Raw genomic sequence first — 22,790 nt, forward strand, 5'->3', positions numbered from 1 at the left:
GCGGCACGGGGGCAATTACTGGAACTGATCCCCTGTATTGCTCTCTCTGCATCAGCTGAAAGCCGGCTTCTTCTCCTCTCCCTCCCACCGGCTTCTTCTCCTCTCCCTCCCGCCGGCTTCTTCTCCTCTCCCTCCCGCTGGATTCTTCTCCTCTCCCTCCCGCCGGATTCTTCTCCTCTCCCTCCCGCCGGCTTCTTCTCCTCTCCCTCCCGCCGGCTTCTTCTCCTCTCCCTCCCGCCGGCTTCTTCTCCTCTCCCTCCCGCCGGATTCTTCTCCTCTCCCTCCCGCCGGATTCTTCTCCTCTCCCTCCCGCCGGCTTCTTCTCCTCTCCCTCCCGCCGTCTTCTTCTCCTCTCCCTCCCGCCGGCTTCTTCTCCTCTCCCTCCCTTCGGCTTCTTCTTCTCTCCCTCCCGCCGGCTTCTTCTCCTCTCCCTCCCGCCGGCTTCTTCTCCTCTCCCTCCCGCCGTCTTCTTCTCCTCTCCCTCCCGCCGGCTTCTTCTCCTCTCCCTCCCGCCGGATTCTTCTCCTCTCCCTCCCGCCGGCTTCTTCTCCTCTCCCTCCCGCCGGATTCTTCTCCTCTCCCTCCCGCCGTCTTCTTCTCCTCTCCCTCCCGCCGTCTTCTTCTCCTCTCCCTCCCGCCGGCTTCTTCTCCTCTCCCTCCCGCCGTCTTCTTCTCCTCTCCCTCCCGCCGGCTTCTTCTTCTCTCCCTCCCGCCGTCTTCTTCTTCTCTCCCTCCCGCCGGCTTCTTCTCCTCTCCCTCCCGCCGGCTTCTTCTCCTCTCCCTCCCGCCGGATTCTTCTCCTCTCCCTCCCGCCGGATTCTTCTCCTCTCCCTCCCGCCGGATTCTTCTCCTCTCCCTCCCGCCGGCTTCTTCTCCTCTCCCTCCCGCCGGATTCTTCTCCTCTCCCTCCCGCCGTCTTCTTCTCCTCTCCCTCCCGCCGGCTTCTTCTCCTCTCCCTCCCGCCGGCTTCTTCTCCTCTCCCTCCCGCCGGCTCCTTCTCCTCTCCCTCCAGCTCCTTCTCCTCTCCCTCCCGCCGGCTTCTTCTCCTCACACCCTCCTCCCGGCTTCTTCTCCTCTCCCTCCCGCCGGCTTTTGGCTGCTGCAGAGAGCGCCACACAAGGGATCAGTTCCAGTAATGCCCAGCCCCCAACCCTCCCTGTGCACCATACGTTTCCCCCTGCTGCACAGACCCCCCTGTGTGCCCCCCCCCCCACACTCACACAGTGCTGTTGGCTTCCCTCCTCTCCTTCCTGTCAGAAACTATGGGGATAAAAGGACATTTCTGGACGGCCGCACTCCAAAAAATGTTTGCCTTTAATAATAAAGTAGGATCAAAAAATACATGTCACAGCAGTCCGAAAAAATAACTGACGCGTTTCACACTATTACTTAGTGCTTGATCATGATTAAGCACTAAGTAATAGTGTGAAACGCGTCAGTTATTTTTCCAGTCTGCTGTGACGTGTATCTTTTGATCCTACTTTATTATTAAAGGCAAATATTTTTTGGAGTGCGGCCGTCCAGAAATTTCCCTTTGTCCTCATTGCTACACGCATTGCCCCCCCTCCCCCCAAAAAACAAAACATAAAATTGATCACTAATTTGCATGCTTATCCTCTAAGCCAGTGGCGGCTGGTGCTCAACATTTTTTGGGGGCGCAAACGAAAAAAAAATTGCAGCCTCACTGTGCCCATCAAATGCAGCCTCACTGTGCCCATCAATTGTCACCACTGTGCCATGCCATCAAACGCAGCCACTGTGCCATCAATTGTCACCACTGTGCCCTTTAATTGTCCCCACTGTGCCTATTGTCACCACTGTTGATGTCACTGTGCCCTTTAATTGTCACCACTGTGCCCATTGATGTCACTGACTGTGCCCTTCGTCCCCACTGTGCCAATTGTCCCCACTGTGCCCATTGATGTCACTGACTGTGCCCTTCGTCGCCGCTGTGCCCTGTAAAGTGCCCCTTGTGGTGCCCCCTCCCCCTACCTGATACCACAGTGCCCATGGCAGCTTCCCCTCCTGCCCACCCCTAGTCCCGGCCCTGCACCAGGGATTGTTTGTAAACTGCAGATATAACAACATTGAAAATGACTTCTAGCTGTTGGAGGTAATCGAAGAATCTAATAATCAGGTTTACATCTACTTTACATTCGGTCTCAGCGTCACATACATGCCCCCCCCCCCTACTTTACATTCGGTCTCAGCGCTCACATACATGCCCCCCCCCTACTTTACATTCGGTCTCAGCGTCACATACATGCCCCCCCTACTTTACATTCGGTCTCAGCGTCACATACATGCCCCCCCCCTCTACTTTACATTCGGTCTCAGCGTCACATACATGCCCCCCCCCCCTACTTTACATTCGGTCTCAGCGTCACATACATGCCCCCCCCTACTTTACATTCGTTCTCAGCGTCACATACATGCCCCCCCCTACTTTACATTCGGTCTCAGCGTCACATACATGCCCCCCCCTACTTTACATTCGGTCTCAGCGTCACATACATGCCCCCCCCTACTTTACATTCGGTCTCAGCGTCACATACATGCCCCCCCCCCTACTTTACATTCGGTCTCAGCGCTCACATACATGCCCCCCCCTACTTTACATTCGGTCTCAGCGTCACATACATGCCCCCCCTACTTTACATTCGGTCTCAGCGTCACATACATGCCCCCCCCCCTCTACTTTACATTCGGTCTCAGCGTCACATACATGCCCCCCCCCCCTACTTTACATTCGGTCTCAGCGTCACATACATGCCCCCCCCTACTTTACATTCGGTCTCAGCGTCACATACATGCCCCCCCCCTACTTTACATTCGGTCTCAGCGTCACATACATGCCCCCCCCTACTTTACATTCGTTCTCAGCGTCACATACATGCCCCCCCCTACTTTACATTCGGTCTCAGCGTCACATACATGCCCCCCCCCTACTTTACATTCGTTCTCAGCGTCACATATATGCCCCCCCCTACTTTACATTCGGTCTCAGCGTCACATACATGCCCCCCCTACTTTACATTCGGTCTCAGCGTCACATACATGCCCCCCCTACTTTACATTCGTTCTCAGCGTCACATACATGCCCCCCCCTACTTTACATTCGGTCTCAGCGCTCACATACATGCCCCCCCCCCGGGGGTTTGGATCTTGTTGTGAAATGAGGAAGTAGCGGAGGAAGTCGAGGGCTGGAAGCTGCAATAAGATGTGGAGAGGATGTGGGGACAGAGCAGGATGCAGCTACAATGGGAGACAGGAAATCGGGGAGTCGGGGGGCTGTGGTAGGGTGGGCGCTCAGGGGGGACATTTTTTTTTTGGGCAAATGGTAAACAATTTTATACTCATATTTTCCTCCAGTTATATATTCAGTCAGTGATGTAGCGTGTTGTCAGCGCTTGGGACAAGTCAAGAAATTTCCACCCTCCTACCAGACTTTTAGAACTCCCTTCCATTAGTACAGTAGTACTGACCAACCTGATTCCCACACTGACCTACCTGACCACTGCACTAACCTACCTGATTCCTACACTGACCACTAGACTGACCTACCTGATTCCTACACTGACCTACCTGACCACTGCACTAACCTAGATGGGCTAGAAGTACCAGTATGGGGTGGCTAAAGGATGGAGGGTGGGCTAGCAGTACCAGCATGGGTCAGCAGGAGGATGGGTGGGTACATCAGTACCATCATGGGGTGGCTGGAGGATGGGGGGGGGAGGCAGCAGTACCATCATGGGGTGGCTGGAGGATGGGGGGGGGGGGGGGCAGCAGTACCATTATGGGGTGGCTGGAGGATGGGGGGGGTGGGCTAGCAGTACCATTATGGGGTGGCTGAAGGATGGGGGGGGCTAGCAGTACCATTATGGGGTGGCTGAAGGATGGGGGGTGGGCTAGCAGTACCATTATGGGGTGGCTGGAGGATGGGGGGGTGGGCTAGCAGTACCATTATGGGGTGGCTGAAGGATGGGGGGTGGGCTAGCAGTACCATTATGGGGTGGCTGAAGGATGGGGGGTGGGCTAGCAGTACCATTATGGGGTGGCTGAAGGATGGGGGGATGGGCTAGCAGTACCATTATGGGGTGGCTGAAGGATGGGGGATGGGCTAGCAGTACCATTATGGGGTGGCTGAAGGATGGGGGGATGGGCTAGCAGTACCATTATGGGGTGGCTGGAGGATGGAGGGGTGGGCTAGCAGTACCATTATGGGGTGGCTGGAGGATGGGGGGGGGGCAGCAGTACCATCATGGGGTGGCTGGAGGATGGGGGGGGGGGGCTAGCAGTACCATCATGGGGTGGCTGGAGGATGGGGGGGGGTGGGCTAGCAGTACCATTATGGGGTGGCTGAAGGATGGGGGGTGGGCTAGCAGTACCATTATGGGGTGGCTGAAGGATGGGGGGATGGGCTAGCAGTACCATTATGGGGTGGCTGGAGGATGGAGGGGTGGGCTAGCAGTACCATTATGGGGTGGCTGAAGGATGGGGGGGGGGGGGGGCTAGCAGTACCATTATGGGGTGGCTGAAGGATGGAGGGGTGGGCTAGCAGTACCATTATGGGGTGGCTGAAGGATGGGGGGGGAGGCAGCAGTACCATCATGGGGTGGCTGGAGGATGGGGGGGGGGGAGGCAGCAGTACCATTATGGGGTGGCTGGAGGATGGGGGGGGGATGCAGCAGTACCATCATGGGGTGGCTGGAGGATGGGGGGGGGGGTGGGCTAGCAGTACCATTATGGGGTGGCTGGAGGATGGAGGGGTGGGCTAGCAGTACCATTATGGGGTGGCTGGAGGATGGGGGGGTGGGCTAGCAGTACCATTATGGGGTGGCTGAAGGATGGGGGGATGGGCTAGCAGTACCATTATGGGGTGGCTGGAGGATGGAGGGGTGGGCTAGCAGTACCATTATGGGGTGGCTGAAGGATGGAGGGGTGGGCTAGCAGTACCATTATGGGGTGGCTGAAGGATGGGGGGGGGGAGGCAGCAGTACCATCATGGGGTGGCTGGAGGATGGGGGGGGGAGGCAGCAGTACCATCATGGGGTGGCTGGAGGATGGGGGGGGGGGGTGGGCTAGCATTACCATTATGGGGTGGCTGAAGGATGGGGGGTGGGCTAGCAGTACCATTATGGGGTGGCTGAAGGATGGGGGGTGGGCTAGCAGTACCATTATGGGGTGGCTGGTGGATGGGGGGGTGGGCTAGCAGTACCAGTGTGGGGGTAGCTGGAGGATGGAGGGGTGGGCTAGCAGTACCATTATGGGGTGGCTGAAGGATGGGGTTGTGGGCTAGCAGTACCATTATGGGGTGGCGGAAGGATGGAGGGGTGGGCTAGCAGTACCAGTGTGGGGGTAGCTGGTCAGTCCCTGCCCTCAAAGAGCTTACAGTCTAAGGTCCCACTCACATTCATACATACGCATACTAGGGCCAATTTAGACAGGAGCCAATAGTGGCACACCACTAACCCCCCCCCCCCCCCCCCCCCCCTGTATGACTCTGACACTCTTGTATCCAGGTAAGGACTGCCTTATTTTCCCATCCAGGAGAAGTTTCCACACTGAATGAATTGAGGAAAGCAGAGCCTCTATCAGGCGCTTATCAGGATCTGGTAAAGAAAAGCGCGCTTAAGTGGCAGCGATTATTAAACCAGACTGGCATCCCTCAGGAACGCGGACGGTGGAGGAGGAAATGACTCATTATCACACTTAATGCCACATCCTGCTTCTCCATCTGAGGGGTCTCCCCCCCCCCCCCTTCCCTTGTAAAGGTGGAGAATTAGTGACAATTTGTTTTTCCTGCGTCTCACATCCCTCGTAGGACTGTTGGGACTCTTGGCAGTAATTGGGGTCACTTCTGAGCGATAGAAAGGGTCTCTGAGGACCCAGAAAGGGAAGCGAGCTCTGAATTGCACCAGGGACAAGGATTAGAGGAATGAGCAATGTGTGAAAAACAATTTGGTCGCCCTTTTTTAGAGTTCTGATGGGGAGGGGGCAAGAAAGGAAGAAGAGCTTGCACTCCAATTGTAGGGACTGTAGGGGGATTCTGAACATAGGTATCAGCAAGCAAGGAAGAAGAGCTTGCACTCTAATTGTAGGAACTGTACAGGGACACTGAACTTAGACATCAGCAAGTAAGGAAGAAGAGCTTACACTCTAATTGTTGCACCTATAGAGGGACTCTGAACTTAGAGTGTAAGCTCTTCTTTCTTACATGCTGATGTCTAATTGTAGGAACTGTAGAGGGACTCTAAACGTAGATATCATCAAGTAAGGAAGAAGAGTTTGCACTCTAATTATCAGAACTGTAGAGTGACCCTGAGCTTAGATATAAGCAAGTAAGGAAGAAGAGCTTGCACTTTAATTGTAGGAACTGTAGAGAGACTCTGAGCTTAGATAGAAGGAAGTAAGGAAGAAGAGCTTACACTCTAATTGTTGCACCTATAGAGGGACTCTGAACTTAGAGTGTAAGCTCTTCTTTCTTACATGCTGATGTCTAATTGTAGGAACTGTAGAGGGACTCTAAACGTAGATATCATCAAGTAAGGAAGAAGAGTTTGCACTCTAATTATCAGAACTGTAGAGAGACTCTGAGCTTAGATATAAGCAAGAAAGGAAGAAGAGCTTGCACTCTAATTGTAGGAACTGTAGAGGGACTCTGAACTTAGACATCAGCAAGTAAGGAAGCAGAGCTTGCACTCTAATTGTAGGAACTGTAGAGGGACTCCGAGCTTAGATATCAGCAAGTAAGGAAGAAGAGCTTGCACTCTAATTGTAGGAACTGTAGAGAGACCCTGAGCTTAGATATCAGCAAGTAAGAAAGAAGAGCTTGCACTCGAATTGTAGGGACTGTAGAGGGACTCTGAACTTAGACATCAGCAAGTAAGGAAGAAGAGCTTACACTCTAATTGAAGAGACTGTACAGGGTTTCCGAGCTTAGATATCAGCAAGTAAGGAAGAAGAGCTTGCACTCTAATTGTAGGAACTGTAGAGAGACTTTGAGTTTAGATACCAACAAGTAAAGAAGAAGAGCTTGCACTCTATATGTAGGGACTGTAGAGGGACTCTGATAATATCAGTAAGTAAGGAAGAGGAGCTTGCACTCTATATGTAGGGACTGTAGAAGGACTCTCAACTTAGATAACAACACGTAAGGAAGAAGAGCTTGCACTCTAAGTTCAAAGTCCCTCTACAGTCCCTACAATTAGAGTGTAAGCTCTTCTTTCTTACTTGCTGATATCTATGTTCGGAGTCCATCTACAGTCCCTACAATTAGACATCAGCAAGTAAAGAAAAAGAGCTAGCACTCTAATTGTAAGGACTGTAGAGAGACTCTGAACTTAAATATCAGCAAGTAAGGAATAGGAGATTGCACTCTAATTGTAGGAACTGTAGAGAGACTATGGCCCAGATTCACAAAGCACTTACGCCGACGTATAACAAGTTACACCGACGTAAGTGCAAATGTGCGCCGTCGTATCTGTGCACGGTGCACCAGACCCACAAACTAATATGCGCCTAAAAACAGGCTACACCCCGCTGACGTATCTTGCTTACGCCGGCGTAGGGTGGGCGCACATTTAGTCTGGGAGCATGATGCCACTCCCATTGATTAGGCATTCAAACATGCAAATGAGGGAAATACGGCGATTCACGAACGTGCGTGTGCCCAGCGCATGCTACGCGAGATGCGTGTAAGTTGTACGTCCGGCGTAAAGTTATTCCCCACAAAGGAGGTGCAACCCGGCAACAGGTCTGCACCAGGGAACACAAGCCAGCGTATTGTGCGTTGGACGTGTGTCTGGCTGGGCGTACGTTATGTTCACGGCGTACGCCGTGATCCGGCGTAGCTTAGGCAGTTTTGCCGGCGTGGTTGTGAGCAGACGCATAGGGGTGCGTCCACGTCACGGCGCATGCCCAGTTTATAAATACGTACCTGTCTGGCGCTCGGCCCATCATTTGCATGGGCTCGCGCCCACTTCCACCTACGCCGGCGTACGCCTTTCGAAACCCACGCTGGCGCAGCGTATGCAATGTTTGCGCCTCTCTTCGTTGCCTTGGCGTAGCGTATAGTGTTTACTCTACGGCGGCGTAAATGTGTGCCTTGCTTTCTGTGAATCTGGGCCTATGAGCTTAGATATCAACAAGTAAGGAAGAAGAGCTTGCACTCTAATTGTAGGGACTATAGAGGGACTCTGAACTTAGATATCAGCAAGGAAGAAGAGTTTGCACTCTAATTGTTGCAACTGTTGAGGGACTCTGAACTTAGGGCCAGATTCACCAAAGAGATACGACGGCGTATCTCTGTTTCTATCTATGCGACTGATTCATAGAATCAGTTACGCATAGATATCCCTAAGATCCGACAGGTGTAATTGTTTTACACTGTCGGATCTTAGGATGCAATACCACGGCCGCCGCTGGGGGGAGTTTGCGTCGTAAACCAGCGTCGGGTATGCAAATTAGGAGTAACGGCGATTCCAGACGGATTTTCGCGTTCGCTACGTCGCTGCTAGTCTAGTTTCCCGTCGCAAAGTTATTCGTTGTTTGACCTGCCCTAACTTTACTCAGCAATCGTATTGCTGTTTAAAGTATGACCGTCGTTCCCGCGTCGAAATTTAAAATTTAACGTCGTTTGCGTAAGCCGTCCGGGAATACGAAAGTACGCTACGTGCGTCGCCGTTCGAAAAAATTACGTCACGGCGCGCAAAGCACAACGGGAATTGCGAAACTGAGCATTGCGCAGTGGGAGCGTGCCTAATTTAAATGGCACACGCCCATTTGAATTGGCCCGCCTTGCGCCGGAGGCTGCCAGCGTAGTTTTCATCGCAAGTGCTTTGTGAATCAGGCACTTGAGATGAAAACTTGCGGCGGTGTAACGTATCTACGATACGTTACGCCGCCGCAGTTCTATGTGAATCTGGCCCATAGACATCAGCAAGTAAGGAAGAAGAGCTTACACTCTAATTGTAGGAACTGTAGAGGGACTCTGAGCTTAGATATATATATATATATATATATATATATATATATATATATATATATATATATATATATATATATATATATTTATTTATTGATTCCTCACGCAGCATTTTTTACTGACAAAAATTTGCTGACAATGTAAAATTTACTGGCAGAGCATATTTTTTACTGGCAACCTGAAAAAGTGACAGATATCTTATTAAAAACTAAGACAACGGATATTAACAGTATAAAAACAATATAGAAACACTGACAATTCCCCTAAAATGGTAATTTGCTTGTTTCAGACTTAAAAACTCAGCACTGCATGACAAATGATCAGCCTCTGATATTTACAGACAGTTGCAATAAATCACAGATTTTTACAAACTGTCAGTAAATTTACTCTTTGCCCAAAGTTCAGTTTGAGGAACAAATGTGACGCATCGCTGGTCACACCCTGCCCTGTATATATTGCTCAGCATTGCGGTAGCCAATAGAAATGCCTCTGATCTGGTCACACAATGGGCATTTATTGGGTGAAGAGTCTCTTGGAGGACCACCATGGGACGCTCTCCTGTGACCCCCATTTGGACGGGTTCAATGAACTCTCAGTGGTCTGCAGGGAACAGAAATGTGATACCCAATTTTACAATTTGTTGACTTATTGCCGCCATCACAAAGCAGCCAGACGGTTGTGGTCAGGGCCAATAAAGATCAAGGCCCGGCAATCCTACACCTCCCCAATACAAACTCCATGGAGGTGTAGTCAGCGCGGCTCGAGGAGCATGGAGGGGGTCACCGCGGACTATACGAGGCGCCCTCATATACACGTTACTCTGAGTCACCGATTGGCTGAATGCGGCGGTTTGTTCGGAGAGCCACCACATGCCAGGCGGTATGGGACCTGTTGTCAGAGTCCAGGCCAGGCCATAGAACTTCTATTCATGGAGGTTTGAGTCATCCCGGTGATCAAGACGCACAGAACGCCTGGAATGAGACGAGCCGGCGGGGTGCCTAATGTCTGTTTGCGTTATACGGAGGTCAGCGTGTCCAGATGTCTGAGCTCAGAATTATTATATATTTTCTCATTCAATTATTAGTGGGATATCAGGGCTGGTATTGATCGTACGAATAATAATGGTCACATTGGGTTCAAGGGGCGAGAGGTTAGATTGAGGTTGCCTGCCTGGACACTGACTATTGGGCCGCCATCAGGAATTATGGGGCCTAAAATAAAAAAACGGGGGGGGGGGGGGGTTTGCCTGCCGCAAATTGAGAAGCGGGGGAGGGTAGCCATCCGGGGCCCTGGGGACCTCTGGGCCGTTCAATAAAAAGAATATTTCACTTTAATAAAAAATAAAATAAAAATATATTAAAATATATATATATTTTTTATAAAAAATAAATAAAAAAAGAGGGGTTGCCATCTGGGGCCCTGTGGGCCTCCGGGCCCCTGGGAAGCTCCGGGCCCCTTACAGGTGTACTGCCTGTACCCCCCTGATGGCGGCCCTGGGTGTCAGTAAGAAGAATAGTGCCCCATCAATTGATGTCCGTGGGAGCAATAGTGCCCCATCCTCGGTGTCAGTATGAGGACTAGTACCCCATCACTGACATCAGTGGAAAGAATAGGTCACCATCACTGGTGTCATTGGTGTCAGTAGAAGGAATAGTGCCCCATCATTGGTGTCAGTGGAAGGACTTATATCCCATCATTGACATCAGAGGAAAGAATTGTGCCCCACGTTTGATGTCAGTGCAGGAATTATTGCCCTATCGTTGGTGTCAGTGGGAGAAATAGTGCCCCAAGGACGTGTGTCTGGCTGGGCGTAGGTTACGTTCATGGCGTACGCAGTGATCCGGCGTATCTTAGGCAGTTGTTCCAACGTGGTTGTGAGCATGCGCGGGTGGATGCGTCCACGTCACGGCGCATGCGCAGTTCCTTATACGTACTTGTCTGGCGCTCAGCCCATCATTTGCATGGGTCACGCCCACTTCCACCTATGCCGGCCTGCGCCTTCGAAACCCACGCCACGCTGGTGCAACGTTGGGAGCACTGGCTTCCTGAATTCCATGCTTGCCTCTCTGCGCTGCGTCGGCGTGGCATACAGCGTTTGCGTTACAGCGGCGTAATGTGCGCCCACCTCTCTGTGAATCTGGGCCATAGTTTATACTATAAATAAAAAAATGTGCGCCGCTAAAGGGTTTGACTTGAAGAAGGGGGGGTGGGGGGGTATCTGTAGGAATGGGGGAGATGATCACCCTCTTTTTGGAGCGGAGTGTGGAGTGTTCTGTAGGGATGGTGGGGAATTATCACCCTCGGTATAGCGGTGGGGGGATGGGGTGAGAAGTACTTTTGGGGTCACGGTTTCCTCCAGGGTCTGCTCTTCTGATGATTAGCGGTGGTCTGGGCCTGCAGATCCGGGGGAAGCTGAGAATGAAGCTGGGAGCTCTGATAAGAGATTCAATCTGCAGTCCCTGGCAGGATGACATTGGACGGGGGAAGCCAGGGACAGGAAAAGGCCTTCAATGCCTCCAATGAGCCCCCCCCATCCCAGCCCCCTTCAATCCCCCCGTGACATCGATGTGGGGGAATGACAGGTCGTGTCACCATCACATACACTTACAATCACTTCCAGAGTTAAAGGAAACCGAGAGAAACCATGTCATCCATCATCACTGCCTTCCTGAGAATGCTAATCGCCTGGCTCTCTGCCTACAGCAGCACTATCAGAGGCACCGACGTGGAACAAGCAGGCAGTCAGTGCAGAACTCCTGTGGAGGTCGGTCTCCTGATTTATCTGCATTATATCATTGCTGAGTCAGTGCAAGACTTGGACACCCTCATAAATGATGAGCTTGCAAACACCCATACTGACGTATTATGGGCACAGTTGGCTGCATATGATGGGCACAGTCACTGCATTTGCTGGGCACATTGGCTGTATATAATAGGCATGTTTGCTGTATATAATGGGCACAGTGGCTGCATATGATGTGTACAGTGGCTGCATATGATGTGTACAGTGGCTGCATATGATGTGTACAGTTGGTTGCATATGATGGGCGCAGTCGCTGCATTTGCTGGGCACATTGGCTGCATATGATGGGCACAGTCGCTGCATTTTCTGGGCACAGTTGGCTGCATATGATGGGCACAGTCGCTGCATATGATGGGCACGTTGGTTGCATATTATGGGCACAGTTGGCTGCATACGATGGGCACAGTGGCTGCAAATGATGGGCACAGTGGCTACATATGATGGGCACAGTGGCTGCATATAATGGGCACAGTTGGCTGCATTTGCTGGGAACAATGGCTGCATATGATGGGCACAGTTGGCTGCGTATGATGGGCACAGTTGGCTGCGTATGATGGGCACAGTTGGCTGAGTATGATGGGCACAGCTGGCTGAGTATGATGGGCACAGCTGGCTGCGTATGATGGGCACAGCTGGCTGCGTATGATGGGCACAGCTGGCTGCGTATGATGGGCACGTTGGCTGCAATTGATTTTTCTGTTTCAGAATTTTTCAGTTTGTTTGTGCCCCCCAAAAATTTTTGAGCACCAGCTGCCACTGCTAGACAAACAGACGATATACTCAACAATCAGCCATAACATTATGACCCCCCACCATAACCTGTCAAGGCATGGACTCCACTAGACCTGTGAAGGCACGCTGTGGTATCCGGCACCAAGCTGTCAGTAGCAGATCCTATGGGTCCTGTAAGTTGCGAGGTGGAGCCGCGCCGTGGATTGGACTTGATTTTCTAGCACATCCCACAGATGCTCGATTGGACTGAGATCTAGGGAAATTGGAGGCCAAGTTAACACCTCAAACTCGTTGTGTTCTGCAAACTATTCTTTAATTTATCAGACCGGGCCGCCTTCTTCTTTTGCTCCGTGGTCCAGTTCTGATGCTCACGTGACTATTGTAGGCACTCCTGGCTGTGGCCACGGGTCAGCATGGACACCCTGACTGGTCTGCGGCTATCCGCCCCATACACCACAAACTGCAACGCTCTGTGTGTTCTGACACCTTTCTATCAGAACCAGCATTAGTTTTTTCAGCAATTTGGGCTCCAGTAGCTCTTCTATTGGATTGGACTACAAGGGTCAGCCTTCCCTCCCCATCTCCATCAATGAGCCTTTGGCCGCCCATCACCCTGTTGCTGATTCATTGGTTTTCATTTCTTGGATCACTTTTGGCACCGCAGACCGGAGAACATCTGCAGGTTTGGAGTTTCTCTGAACCAGTCGTCTAGCCAGTGCAATTTGGCCCTTATCAAAGTCACTCAAATCCTTGCACCTGCCCATTTTCTCTGCTTTCAACTTCAGGGACAACATGTTTACTTGCCGTCTAATATATCCCCACCCACTTTCAGATGTCATTGTAACAAGATCGCTAATGTTATTCACTATACTTTTCAGTCATTATCCACCCATCCATGTGGGATCTTTCCCAAAGCTCAGCCAGACCTCCTTCTTTGAGATCTGACGATCGGGATAAGCAGAATGTGACGTGTGGTGCAGGAGATTGCTGGATTATATCGGCACGTGAATTTTTCCTATGGAAGAGCCCTGGGGCCATCATAAAAATAAAAACAGAATTTACAGAATTATGAGTTTGAAAAAATATTATTATTTTTTTCTTTACAGAATTCAGTTTAATTTTTTATACAAAATTCTGAGTTTGAAAGTCGGAATTGTAAATTTAAAAAAAATCAACAGAATTCTGAGATTAAAAATCATAATTCTGAGTTTCAAAGTCATAATTCTGAGATTAAAAATCATAATTCTGAGATTCAAAGTCATAATTCTGAGATTAAAAATCATAATTCTGAGATTCAAAGTCATAATTCTGAGCTTCAAAGTCATAATTCTGAGATTAAAAGTCATAATTCTGAGCTTCAAAGTCATAATTCTGAGATTAAAAGTCATAATTCTGAGCTTCAAAGTCATAATTCTGAGATTAAAAATTATAATTCTGAGAGTTAAAGTCAAAAATCTGAGCTTCAAAGTCAGAATTCTGAGATTAAAAGTCATAATTCTGAGATTAAAAATTATAATTCTGAGAGTTAAAGTCAAAAATCTGAGCTTCAAAGTCATAATGCTGAGATTAAAAGTCATAATTCTGAGTTTCAAAGTCATAATTCTGAGATTAAAAATCATAATTCTGAGATTAAAAGTCATAATTCTGAGCTTCAAAGTCATAATTCTGACTTTCAAACTGAGACTGAAAGTCACAATTGTAAATAAAAATAAAAAATCAACAGAATTCTGAATTTCGAAATCATAATTCTGAGATTAAAAGTCAGAATTCTGAGACTTTGCGCTGAACCATTTTTAATTACATAGGACTATAGTGATTGGATCTTCTGATCTTTTTTTGCTTATCATTTGATGATTTTTTTTTTTATGCATTGAATGTTATTTATTTTATTTATTTATGTATTTCCAAGAAATTTGGGTTTATTAACCATGCGATTTCCCTGCGGTTCCCGCACATGCACTGCGATTTTACATGCATTGGGGTTTCATTCAGAATAAATGGTAGCATTGCGTTTTCACTGCCGGTGGTGGTTGCAGGTGCGGGAATTTTTGCGATTCCCGCAGCCACACGCAGAGATGTGAACGTCGGGTTATTCATTGTTTTTTTTTTTACATATACTTTTATTGTTTTATGATCTCTTGAAGAATAATGAAGCTGAAGAATAATGAAGCTGCCCATCCAGTCTGCAACCTCTGATCACAAAATAGATTTTTTTTTTTTTTTTTACAGCCAGAGGCTTAGCGGGCTTTTCACTAACAGATATACAGCTGTAAAAACAGAATCATTTCAAACAATGGACTTTTTTTTGTTTTGTTTTTCTTTCATTAAGAAGAGCTATAAACACCCAGATCCTTCTCCTGGAATGTTCAATTGAAGGGGGAGAAAATGAAATGTGCTTTGGTTGCCATCTAGTGGACATAAAATATAATGACAGCACGAGCACCAAGTCCAGAACTCATAAATGACCCTGGTGTCCTTTTATGAAAGTGAGATATATGTGTGTGTGTGTGTTTATTTGTATACGTAAATATCTATATCTATATATATATATATATATATATATATATATATATATACGTATAAAAATAAGCTCACACACACACACACATATAGATAGATAGATTAATATATATATATATATATATATATATATATATATATATATATATATATATATATATATATATATATATATATATATATATATATATATATATATATATATATATATATATAAATTCTACATGCATTAAAATGCAATTATTAAAGTCATTTTTATATCATTTCTAATTTATTAGTAACAAAAAAATTGTAAACCCTAGAATATGGTTTTACCTATGGACTGTTCTATTACAGTTTTACGGGTTTATATTTGTATACTTTATTTTTAAAAAAAAACATTTAATGATTATAAATGTATTTTTCATTTATATGACTGGTTTATAGCTGCATTAGATATGTGGATTTCATTCATTTACTATACACCATTCACATTTAAATAGGCACATGTATGAGCTTTAAATATTGATAAAACCAATGGCCCAGATTCTCAAAGGGCTTACGACGGCGCAACGCAATGTGCGCCGTCGTAAGTCCTAATCTGGGCCGTCGCATCTATGCGACTGATTCTTAGAATCAGTTACGCATAGATAACCATTAGATCCGACAGGCGTAAGGCTCTTAAGCTGTCGGATCTTAAATGCAATTTTTTTTTTCGCCGCTAGGTGTCGTCTCCGTCGTTTTCCCCGTCGGGTATGCAAATTAGCAAAATACGCGAATTCCCGAACGTACGCGCGGCCGCCGCAGTGAAGTTACGACGTTTACGTTAGATTTGCGACGCGTAAAGTTGCCCCTGCTATATGAGGGGCAACCAATGTTAAGTATGGCTGTCGTTCCCGCGTTGAAATTTAAAAATTTACGTCGTTTGCGTAAGTCATCCGTGAATAGGGCTGGACGTCATTTACGTTCACGTCGAAACCAATGACGTCCTTGCGACGTCATTTAGCGCAATGCACGTCGGGAAATTTTAGGGACGGCGCATGCGCATTAGGTTCGGCGCGGGAACGCGCCTAATTTAAATGCTATACGCCCCCTACCAGCCGAATTTAAATTAGGCGGGCTTGCGCCGGGGGATTTACGCTACGCCGCCGCAACTTTACAGGCAAGTGCTTTGTGAATCAAGCACTTGCCCGTAAAACTTGCGGCGGCGTAACGTAAATGAGATACGTTACGCCGCCGCAGAGATGCGGCGATCTACGAGAATCTGCCCCAATGTTTTTTAATAATTAGGTTAATGTATATTGTTTGGTGGGAATGTAACTTTATTATTTTATTAATATGTGGTGTATAATGTGCGCTGATTCGTGTTCAACTTTTGTATTGTTCACTTCCTCGTACTGTAATCCCGCTACATCACGTGAGATTACAGAGAGAGGAGCCGTTCTCAGGAGTTTCCAGCCGTTTGTAGATCGCTCCTCATCTCAACATGAGAACCGATCTTCAAAGCTTCATGAACAGGCACTCAGAGGAGAACGATCTCCCCTGAGAATGCCTGAGAACTGAAAAGCGGTATTTTACCGCACTTTCATAAAAGGACACCTATGTATTATCCCACAGAAGTATTATTCAAAGATGGAAATTCCCCAAAAATGTAATTTTTGGTTTTAATACTTATTTTTTTTATGTTTTACTAGCTTAAAAAGAAAAGCACAATGGTGTTGTATGAATTCTATATTTTTTGTATTGAACGTTTAGAAGTTTCCAAATAATTATCATACAGAATTTAGTATACAGCATCTAATGCCCATGGGGGCCACTATTCATAATGTGGGCGTTACCATACAACGAGAGGACAACAGCACAGGAGGTGGCAGCACGACAAGAGGGTGCAGAAGGACAAGAGGGGGGGGGTAGCAGGACAGGAGGGGGACAGAGGGACATGAGAGGACAGCAGCACAGGAGGTGGCAACAGGACAGGAGGGAGTAATAGGACAAGAGGGGAGTAGTAGGACAAGAGGGGAGTAGTAGGACAAGAGGGGGGCAGCGGGACAGGAGGGAGCAGTAGGACAAAAAGGGGGCTGTGGAACAAAGGGTGTCAGTAGGACAAAAGGGGGGCTGTGGGACAGGAGGGGGGCAGTAGGACAAAAGGGGGGACTGTGGGACAAGAGGGAGCAGCGGGACAGGAGGGGGACAGTGGGACATGAGAGGACAAAGGCACAAGATGGGGGCAGCAGGACAGGAGGGGGCAGTGTCACGGAAGGGAGGCAGCAGGACAGGAGGGGGACAGTAGGTCATGAGAAGACAGAAGCACAGGATGGGGGCAGCAGGACAGGAGGGGGGCAGTGGGACATGAGAGGACATAAGCACAGGAGGGGGGCAGCAGGACATGAGGGGGGCAGTGGGACATGAGAGGACAGAAGCACAGGAGGGGGGGGGCAGTGTCACAGAAGGGAGGCAGCAGGACAGGAGGGGGACAGTAGGTCATGAGAGAACAGCACAGGAGGGGGCAGTGGGACATGAGAGGGCAAAGGCACAAGATGGGGGCAGCAGGACAGGAGGGGGCAGTGTCACAGAAGGGAGGCAGCAGGACAGGAGGGGGACAGTAGGTCATGAGAGGACAGAAGCACAGGAGGGGGCAGCAGGACAGGAGGGGGGCAGCAGGACAGGAGGGGGGCAGTGGGACATGAGAGGACAGAAGCACAGGAGGGGGCAGCAGGACAGGAGGGGGGCAGTGGGACATGAGAAGACAGAAGCACAGAAGGGGGGCAGTGGGACATGAGAAGACAGAAGCACAGAAGGTGGGCAGTGGGACATGAGAGGACAGGAGCACAGGAGGGGGGCAGCAGCCCTGACTAAACCTCTCATCCAATTTCTAAATAGCTGCTTTTGTAAATACCAAAAGCCAGTATAAAGGAAGAGTAGTGGTAAAAAAAAAAAAAAGCACTTGTGGATTTATTTAACCAATCATTTTTTTGTAGACTTTTCCTTTAAGGGGGTGTGGCAGGGGGTGTGTCCTATACCTACATACTTTTTCTAATAGGTCTCAGAAAGTTAGGAGGTGTGTCTATGATGTACAAGGGTCTGGCTGGATACAAGCTGAAGGAATTGTGAAGGTTTGTTCTCGTATAGTTTTGGTAAATCTAAAGGAGACTCTACAATCAGATTGTATTGTGTATGGCCAGCTTAGAACTATCTGGACAACACCGCCGCGGCTGTGTGATCCCACCACAGAATCCCGAGACGTCTTCTGATGGACAGCAATCTCCATGTGCGGAGCAGACCAGGACATCCTTGAGGCATGCCGTGCTGGTAATGTGACCACAGGACAGGCAATGAAAACAGTAAACTTCCTCATATACATCCAATTATATTTATAAACTTCCTGCAATACAAACACAACTACCGCAGGCGCATCCCCAGCGCAGGAAGAGCAAAAAATAGACCTCTATAGGAGGAACACACACACTAATGGGTAATACTTAAGTGGTTAAAGCAGAAAGTCTGTCTTTTTTTTTTTGTTTGTTTCTAGCGCAAAAAATTAAAACCGCAGAGGTGATCAAATACCACCAAAAGGGCCAAACCACCAAAAAATTTCCCGGTCATGAAATTTACCCAAATTTGCAATCACAATTTTTTTTTTTATGTTCCTTGTAATGGAAAAATTTATCTTTTCCTACAATTATAAGAAGTTTCAGAAAACCTTGGATCCCCTAAACACTGGAGTTCCACATGCGACTGAACATTTACAATTTCTACACATTCGGAAGTGAAAAAACAAACAACGCGTTTATTGCAATTGTAGCTTTATTCATCACTGAGTGTATCAGGCTGTATCCACCGTCAGGAGGTCATCATCTGTGTTACCATTGAGCCTGTGTCTGAGCGCCACCTGCTGGTAATATTTCAGCACTGGCTGGGTTCTGTTCTCCAGGGATGAGCGGCCACTCCTATCCAGAAATGGGGACTTCCAGGAAAAGCCACAAAAGTGACTGAAGTCACAACTGGAGATTTGACGGCACAAATAAAATACCATTGGTGTGCGCAGCCTATTGCATTAAGGTGTGCACCCCAGGGCACACACGCACATGCTTATATATCAGAAGAGCAGTGGAAGTTGTCAGGAGTTTTTTCATTTTTATTATTTTTTACAATTTTATTTTTTATTATTTTTTACAATTTTATTTTTTATTATATTTTTTACAATTTTAGTTTTGTAATAATTTTTAATTTATTTTTTGTTTTTTTTAGAAGCCCCATTGGGAGGCTTTGGTGAAATATCAAGGGTCTAAACAGACCCCTGATGTCTCACAAATAAATATAGTTTACTATGCTTCAGTTAGGAATGAACAGAGGAGCGATCGGTACCAATCACTGTGTTCATCCAGAAAAGGAATGGGTAAATTAAATACTTACCAGCCCCTTCCCCCCGCTCTCCATCCAGAAGCATCCCCCCGCAGCAGCTGGTGGGACAGGTGAGGGACAGGTGAGGAGACAAGCTGGCAGCGCTGCAGGGAGGAGACGGGGCACCAGGAATCAGGGGGTGATTAGGGTGTGTCCAGGCACACCCTGTGCGCACGCCTATGTAAAATACCTTTGTTCTGTTTATACCAAAAGGAGTGATCAGTAATGGAGAGAACTTATATAGGTGACCACCAGGTCATAACTCGTCTAAGCAAAGATAACCTGCTGCTTCCATTCAATGAGAGTCCTCCATAGACAGCCCTGGTCTATCCAAATCTGAATATACAGGTTTTGGGGGGGGGGGGGGGGGGAGGATACCCAATAAGACAGGAAGTGACCGGAAATCTCCTCAATGGGACAAAGATGGCAAAAAAAAAAACGTCCTTACTCTATCCAAAATGAGAAAAAGTTTGCCTATAGTTCTCCTTTATTGTGAGTTCTAACACTTCTAATAAACTGCCCACTAGATGGCGCTTTTGCCTTTCTACACACACACACACACACACACACACAGGAGAGGTGGGGGATTTGCATGAGTTTCAGACAGGAATCGCACTGCCTTCTTCTTTAAATGGCATGCAATGCTTTACAGTGTGACTTGCTCCTATTTATTTTGTATAAACGCAAATCTTTACCGCAAAGTATCCATACTTGGTACTGGCGAGTACTTGACCAAAAGTATCGGTACACACCGATAAACTGGTTACCCAGTTAAACCCCGAGATGCACCGACACGCTTTTTTTTTACAAGTACCGATACTATTGATCAAGTGCTCGCCGATACCAAATACCAATATCTTTGCGGTGCAATTTGAGCCCATACAAAATGAATAGGCTCAAATCACATGCACAAAATCGCATGCGATTTGAACAGGAATGCGGTAAAATTCCGATCTGAATTGCATGCAATATCCCCCCCCCCCCTTCTCCTGTAGGTGTGTGAATAGAAAGGGGAAAGCGCCATCTAGTGGACAGTTAAACATTAAAACTCACATCTTGTCCGAATCGCATGTGGTTTCCTGCACCGATCCTGTGTGTACTCAGGCTGAGAAGTCACTACGGAAAACCTGGGTTCATACAGGAGCGGTGCAGAAAACCGCATGCGAATTCGGACAGGTATTGCGCCACACTCCTGTTCAAATCGTATGCGGGTTCTTTGCAGTGCGATTTGCGCCTATTTATTTTGTAGTGTCACAAATCGTACCGCAAAGTATCCATACCCGGTATCGAGTACTTGACCAAAAGGATCGGTACTCTTAAAAAAAAAAAAAAAAAAAAAAAAAAAACTGGTATCGGTGCAACTCACTTGTCATCATTCACCGTTGGAGTGTGTGTGGACAGCATTGGTTCACAGGAGAGAGAGAGAAGAGAGAGAGAGAGAGAAGAGAGAAGAGAGAGAAAAGAAGAGAGAGAGAGAGAAGAGAAAAGAGAGAGAGAGAAGAGAAAAGAGAGAGAGAAAGAGAGAGAGAGAGAGAGAGAGAGAGAGAGAGAGAGAGAGAGAGAGAGAGAGAGAGAGAGAGAGAGAGAGAGAGAGAGAGAGAGAGAGAGAGAGAGAGAGAGAGAGAGAGAGAGAGAGAGAGAGAGAGAGATATATAGATAGATAGATAGAGATATAGATAGATAGATATAGAGAGCTATCTAATAAGTTTTGTAACCACTAGAGGTCACTGGTTGCACATGCCATTTTCATTGTGATCTATAGATATATTTTTGGTGTCATATGCAATACTCCCACTAGGGGTCACTATTCTATTTTATTTATTTTGCATTTACATCACATGTAAATGCATTTTTGGAAAAGAGGGAGCCCTTCACATATTTTTCTTTTTTACTCTGGTCTGCTATTAACAGTTGGGTGTTGAGCAGCAACCTCTTAGATTTAATATATAGCACTCACTTTATATTAGTAGCACAGAAGTACATTTATTTTTATTAGTACCGATACTTGTAACTCAAGTACTCGCTGAAACAAATGCCCAATACAGCAGGACCTCGGATTACGAGTATAATCCGTTCCAGGAGAATGCTCGTAATCCAAAGCACTCGCATATCAAAGCGAGTTTCCCCATAGAAGTCAATGGAAACGAAAATATGTTCCGCATTGACTTCTATGGCATGCAATACCGCATGTGGCCAAAGGTGGAGGGGGGGCGCCGGAGAGCCTCAAATACTTGGAAAGGCTTGGGGACTGCTCAGCTGAACTCTGAAAACCTTAGGAACCGAGTATTACTGCGTTTTTTCCGCCCCACCTCTGGCCAAATGCGGTACTGCAAACCGCTTTGGCCTGAATCGCGCTCGTTTTGCGAGACAACGCTCGCAAACCAAGTCAGGATTTTCCAAAAAAAAATGCTTGTATTACAAAACGCTCGTTAACCGTGTTACTCGAAATCCGAGGTTTCACTGCAAGAGTACTGATAATTGTAACTCAAGTACTCGCTGAAACCCAACTACCAATACTTTTGCTGTGCGATTTGAGCCAAAACGAAAACGGATTGGGCTCAAATCGCACTGCAAAAATTAAAAAAAATCGCATTGCAATGTGAGCAGTCATATGGTGTGACTCCTGTTCGACTCACATGCCATATCACCGCCCCCCCTCCCGCCACTCCTGTGGGTGTGTGTATAGAAAGGGAAAAGCGCCATCTAGTGGACAGTTTATTAAAAACATTAGAACTCACATCTTGTCCAAACCACATGCGGATTTCCCACACCGCTCCTGTGTGAGCCCAGGCTGAGTTCATACCGGAGCGGTGCAGAAAACCGCATGCGATTCAGACAGGATCCGCACTACATTCCTGCTCAAATTATACGCAGTTCTTTGCAGTTGAGTTGCCTCTTGATCTAGCGCGGTCATTTACCCCGAAGGATCCCGACGCTCTTGACCTTACAATCCAAGGTCCCCAAAACATATTTATATATATATTAGGGTTGTCCAGATACCGATACTAGTATCGGGACCGATACCGAGTATTTGCGGGAGTACTCGTACTCGCGCAAATGCTCCCGATACCTAAATAGAATACTTTTTTTGTATTTATCAACATGTTCTATGAAAATTCTTTGAGTTTTTTACTACTGCGTGACAAGCAAATAAAAATGTTTTATTCATTTTTACTAATTTTTATTCTTTTATAATGTCTTGAGTTAGAGTTCTTCATAATTCTAAAGAAAATATCCTTAGTCTGTATTGTGGTTTGAAAACTGTCACATGACATTTAAAAAAAGTATCGGTATTCGGTATCGGCGAGTACATGAAAAAAAAGTATCGGTACTTGTACTCGGTCCTAAAAAAGTGGTATCGGGACAACC

Source organism: Rana temporaria, chromosome 7 (genome assembly GCF_905171775.1).
Source record: "Rana temporaria chromosome 7, aRanTem1.1, whole genome shotgun sequence".
In the NCBI taxonomy this organism is placed as follows: domain Eukaryota; kingdom Metazoa; phylum Chordata; class Amphibia; order Anura; family Ranidae; genus Rana; species Rana temporaria.